Source organism: Muntiacus reevesi, chromosome 9 (assembly GCF_963930625.1).
Source record: "Muntiacus reevesi chromosome 9, mMunRee1.1, whole genome shotgun sequence".
NCBI classification, from domain to species: domain Eukaryota; kingdom Metazoa; phylum Chordata; class Mammalia; order Artiodactyla; family Cervidae; genus Muntiacus; species Muntiacus reevesi.
The window spans coordinates 39,546,553-39,552,833 of NC_089257.1; the positions used below are offsets into that span (position 1 = coordinate 39,546,553).

Genomic DNA, 6,281 nt, shown 5'->3' on the forward strand with positions numbered 1-6,281 from the left:
ACACAGCACCGGGGGCTACACAGCAAGGTCGTGGGCAGAGAGAGAAGCACGTGTGAGCCTGGGCTTCTGCTTTTATTGGGGTCGAGGGTGGGGACCTAGGTTTTCGCGGGCTCACTGTTTATTGGTGAATTTAAAACATAAGAACAGAAATTTAAAGCATGAAAAGAGAAAAAACAAGTGATCCAAACAGTTATCAAATTCAACCAACATCTCTAAAACAAAAGAACCTCAGTGCAGGGAGGTGGCCTGGCTTTTTAATCCAGCAATGTGTTTATTCTAGATAACCGTCTTTGAATGCAGGAGCCAAAAATCTTTTTATCTTCTCTGTGAAGGGGATCAAGGGACAACTGAATAGACTTCCTGCAGCTGGTATGGATGACATGGTGATGACCACTTTATAGAAAGGCAAACCAAGGGATTTCCCTGGCACTCCAGTAGTTAAGACTCCATACTTCCAATGCAGAGGGAGTGGGTTCTATTCCTGATCTAAGAACTAAGATCTCACATATTGCAGACCAACTAAGCCCACTTCACCCACAACTAGAGAAAGCCTGCAATGAAGAGCCCACATGCCGCAATGAAGACCAAGTGCAGCCAAAATTTTTAAAAAAGAAGAAGACAGTGCTCGCTTCGGCAGCACATATACTAAAATTGGAACGATACAGAGAAGATTAGCATGACCCCTGCGCAAGGATGACACCCAAATTCGTGAAGCGTTCCATATTAAAAAAAAAAAAAGAAGAAGACAAACTGGAACTCAGAAAGAAGGTACATCCAGCAGCCATGATTTGACAACAGAAATTGTAGCAGAGAAAAGGTGGTGTGTTTCTTTATTTTGAAGCTAACACTGAAAGAAATGGCAACCCACTCCAGTACTCTTGCCTGGAGAATCCCATGGGCAGAGGAGCCTGGCAGGCTACAGTCCATGAGTTTGCAGAGATGGACATGATTGAGCGACTAAACAACAACACTTGGATCATAGTAAACAGTAAAGGTGAGAGGAGAGTTTCAGCCTTTACAGGACAGATGCAGGATTGCCTCCAGTGCTGGCAACATTGCATGAGTCTTCGGTGTATTCATAAAAGAAAGAAAGAAAATTAAAAACTATTTGCTCCCCTCTTCTTACCCCCCAAAAAAGATAGCCATCTTTGAAATGGATATATAGGCAATCAACGCTTAAGTCAGGCACTTGCGTTGAAAAAACCAAAAACCCAACAACCTATCAGGTTTATAATAAAATCTCCTCTGTGATGCAGAAGCATCAGAATCAATGGTGAAAACATTAACTGGCTGGGTAACCAATTTACTGAAAGTTGGGGGAGGGTACATGGTAGCCAGAAATTGCATATCTAAATACAGTTACAGTAGCAAATTCTATAATAATTTTACAAGCTATAGTTTGAAATTCAGTCCTATAGCCATTGTATTAAACTTGAAAAGTCCAGTTGTGAAAGTAGATCAGTTGTCTCAAGGGCCCTGGTAATCTGTTCAAAGATTAGGTAAGACTGTGGAATAATTTACCATCTTGGGTCATCTGGTACAAGTAGGGTTGAACCTGTCCTGAATTGGTAGATTGCTCTATATCTCATTGAACTTGTCTTTTAGTCCTAAGAAAACATCAGTTGTATCCCATTTTAGGAAGCAGCGATACAGGTGAGTTCCACAAATTAGGTCTACATGATGCAGGTATTTGGATAAGGTATTTATTTATTTGGCTTCCTAGGTGGCTCAGAGGTAAAGAATCCATCTGCCAAAGCAGAAGACACAGGTTCAATCCGATGCCTGGGTCAGGAAGATCCCCTGGAGAAGGAAATGGCAACCCACTCCAGTATTCTTGTCTGGGCAGTCCCGTGAACAGAGGAGCCTGACGGGCTACAGTTCATGGGGTCACAAAAGAGTTGAACACGACTTAGCAACTAAACAACAACAAATTTATTTATTTAATTTTTTAAATTTTTGTTTGACCTTGTGGCTTCTGAGATCTTAGTTCTCTGACCAGGGATTGAACCCAGATCCTCTGTGGTGAAAGCTCCAAGTCCTAACCACTGGACTGCCAGGGAACTCCCTGTTAGGCTGAGTTGCTCAGTCATTGACCAACTCTTGGGACCCCCTAGACTGTAGCCTGCCAGGTTCCTCTGTCTATGGGATTCTCCAAGCAAGAATACTGGAGTGGGTTGCCATTTCCTTCTCCAGGGGATCTTCCCGACTCAGGAATCAAACTCGGGTCTCCTGCATTGCAGACAGACTCTTTACCAACTGCACTACAAGGGAAGCCCCTTAGATCAGTTACTTAATAAAAGGTATTTCTACGGAAATAAATAGGCTTCCCTGGTGGCTCAAAGAGTAAAGAACCTGCCTCATGTGCAGATTGAACCTGCCCCAGGTTCAATCACTAGGTCGGGTAGATCCCCCAGAGAAGGGAATGGCAACCCATTCCAGTATCCTTGCCTGGAGAATTCCACGGACAGAGGAGCCTGGCACGCTACAGCCTGTGGAATCACAAAGAGTCAGACATGACTGAGCAACTAACACTAACATGGAAACAAAAGAAAGAAAAATACAAATGTTCATGACTGGAGCATAATGTAATCCGTTTCTGAGTTCTGAAGGCAGCAGTGAAGATTTGTAGATGTCAGGCTCAAGGCATTTTCAGACAGAGTGAGGGCAGACAATGGCAATCTGATATTTTTCCTGGTTCGCAGTTTGAAGGTTTCTGGTGATTTTTCTTAGTGGTCCACACAGCAATAGTCATGAAGATTGTTCATACATGAGCTGTCATGGAGTTCTCTTTGAAGTTTATATCAAGTTGTCCCACTTCAGCCTGCATGGCTCTGGGAAAAGGGTAGTTTTTGTTTTTAATGATCCTGAGTCAGAGAGTGGGGGAGAAATTGAAAACATTAGTTTGGAGAGTTGCAGCCAGATACTGGAGGAAACAAGAAGAATTCAGCATCCAATCCAGTTGGCAGGTACAAAACAAAACATCAAAGACAATTAATAGGACTAGAAGCTGATGTCTGCATAGAGTTCCATTAAAACATATATTTTTCTCTCTATAGTCACTCTCATTTCTTTCACAGATAATCAAAGTAAGACTAATTTGTTTGCAAAATAAGTCTTATCTCATTAGACCTGGCCTGATTATTTATATAGATGCAGCAAGAATAGTGATTGATCATATAGGCTCTTTTATGTCTGCTTTGCTGGAACTTTTCATAAGGAATCTCCAGACTGATCTTTTAAATGCCTCTCTAGGCTAAGAAGCCAAGCCTAGAATTTGTAATAACACTTTGCTTGAAGTACTTACAGATTTAGGTGAATTCCTCTCTTTCTTTTTGAGGTCCCCATGATATCCTGTGGTTCCTGGACTCCAGAAGTGACCTTGTAATGCTGATGGAACCCTGTAAGCAAAGAACTAGGGTGATTTCTTCCAAGGGTCTTCATTGGCTCTATAAAGTTCCTTAAAGTTGTCTGGTCATATCTGAGTCTGTGTATGTCTCTTGCAAACATGACATTCCTGTCAAAGCATTGGTGATACAGTCAATACTTTCCATTTTGTCCTGTTACAAGAACAGATTCTTGCTGCACTTCTGCAAATAACTATATTGTCATGAAGTAGTTGCAGCACGTGAGATCAGCAGTTGTGGCACACAGGTTTAGCGGTCCCCAAGCATGTGGAATCTTCCTGGATCGGGGATCAGACCCGTGTCCCCAGCATTGACAGGCAGATTCCTATCCACTGTACCACTAGGGAAGTCCAATCCCATGCAATTAATTCTTAATCTTGATCTTTTGCTAGCAGTTTTATGGATCTAGTTTTTCTTTAGACCTCTGGAAAATCCCAAAGTTAGTCCCAGCTCAAAAAGACTTCACTTAAAATTTGATTTGGGGAAACTTGCCCAAAATAATGAGGTTTTGGACACTTACCTAAGTAGGATCACAATTCATTATGAAACAATGTGTAATTATGTACTTAACCCAAGTGACAAAAGATTCTAAAGGCAAATATAGAAGGTCCTATAGATCTGAGCAAAACAGCTCTTTTAATATTGAGAACACTCAGTTTTCTTAAGTAATCTTGATTAAGACAGCATGAAGCAGAGAAAATTATTTTGGTAACTTTGCTTTCTAACCAGATTACTTAAAAGGCAAAGAAAAACTTCTCTTATCAGGAGTAGATTAATACTCCAAGGTAACTTTATCCTTTTAGCAGATGAAAGAAAACACATAAGCCTACTGTTGAGAGTAAAGCCTATGTTTTAAGAAAACCCTTACAATAACAATTCCATTTTATCTAATTTGACTGCATAAGGTAAAAATCTCTCTTCTTTCTCTTTCTGCCTGACTTTCTACACCATTTCATCCTTTATCTTCTTCTTTCCCATTCTAAAATAATCGGTTTTACTTTAGGGAAAAAAGTTACTTCCTTTTCTCTTAAAAATGCATCTCCACACCTCATGCCTTCTCAAAACCAAAAATGCATCCTACTTTCCTTGCATTCAGTTATTTACCTTATTATTTCTAGTAGGTTAACTATGTATATTAATTAGAATTCTTTATCTTGAGAAACTTTAATTGCTAGTGAACACTGAGTAAGCACATGTGTGGGGAGTTCCCTGGTGGTCTAGTGGTTAGGATTTGGCACCATGCTGTGGTCTGAGTTGGATCCTTGGTTGGGGAACTGAGATCCCTCAAGCCTTGGGGTGCAGCCAAAAACCAAATAGAAAGAAACAAAGAAGAAGAAGTAAGCACTTGCAAACTGAACTCTCTGTTAAATCAGCATTCTTTAGATTGGCAAAATTATGAATATGTTTTGTAAGTTCTAGAAATATACATTTCCTCATAGTACACATTTTCAATCTAGCACAGGACATGCTTACTAACAGAACAAAATATTTCCTCTGTAATAAGGACATGCTTACTAATAGACAAAATATCCTTTCCTCTGTAATAAGAAGTCAAGATTAGGTAAACTTAGACTTTAGTAATTGCTGCTTCAGCATTTTATCGTATATGGAAATGATCTAGACATCCAATAATTCCCGTTATTTAACTTAGCAAAAATTTAAAGGTGGAAGTTACCAAAGATTTGAGAAACTGTTTCTAAGAAGATGTACTGTAACACATAATTATTCCTGTAAAGTTCACCTAAAAAGTTTTATCCCACTTACATCGATCTATCTCCCAACAATTATGTTTAGGCTACCCATGAAAACTTCATTAGACATTAAATTTGGCCATCATCCAAAGCTACTTTTCTTGTTGACAAATTTTGTAATGGAGATAATGTGAATGTATTTAACTAGTGAGCAGGGAGAATAAAAGTTGTTCACCTACATTTAAGTATTTATTTATTTTTGGCCTTGCAGCATTTGGATCTTAGTTCCCTGAAGGGATCAAACCTGTACCCCCTGCAGTAGAAGCGTAGAGTCTTAAAGACTGGACTGCCAGAAAAGTTCCAATCTACATTTTATTTAATGCTGGTAACTCTGAAGACACACTTGTTAAAATTTAACTGGGTTTTATTTACCAGAGATTATCCTGGATTACGTGAATTTGAAAAACAGTTGAGTTACTTAACGTATTTCTGAATTTTAAGAATGCGTCATTCATAATTACTTATTTTTAAGCAGTTAAATAGATCTCTATTACAAATTAATTTTGGCATTTCCATTCAGAGGTAGACAAAGAAAAAAAAAATCTCATATATATAACATACATCCATGCTGCTGCTGTTGCTAAGTTGCTTCAGTTGTGTCCGACTCTGTGCGACCCCATAGACGGCAGCCCACCAGGCTCCGCCGTCCCTGGAATTCTCCAGGCAAGAATACATACATCCAGAGATGTATATAAACATGCAGACAGACACAGACATACTCTAACTTCTGTTCCAAATTTTAGCTGTGAATAATATACAACAATATAAGACTCATCAGTTTACAATAACAGTTGAGTCCAAGTTGGCAGATAGGACAATTTAAGTTTAACTGCTCCAATGGCTAAAGCTTCTCACTAATATTTGTGGGGAACACTTTCAAGATTTGTATTTATTCTTGACAAATAGTGTCCTGGCATGCTGTATTTCAAAGACATGGTAAGATATGTATCTTCAAAGGACAGAAAAAGAATGCAAGTTTTCTCCTAGGAATTTTAGTACCTTTTGGATGGTTTTGGAAGTCCCAATAAAATGTAATTAGAGGAGTACCCTGTAAAAATAATCTCTGGGTTCCAGGTCAATGTAGGCCTTTCCAGATTTGGAAATGAAGAAGCATGATTTTGGATCA

At 39.2% G+C, this 6,281-nt stretch overlaps 1 non-coding gene across 1 annotated transcript; it reads left to right on the forward strand.

Annotated features, from left to right (window-relative positions):
- Nucleotides 1-621: 621 nt before the first annotated feature.
- Nucleotides 622-728, forward strand: LOC136176193 (U6 spliceosomal RNA). Its single transcript, XR_010664559.1, has one exon. It is a non-coding gene; the product is annotated as a U6 spliceosomal RNA (small nuclear RNA).
- The last annotated feature ends 5,553 nt before the right edge of the window (nt 729-6,281 follow it).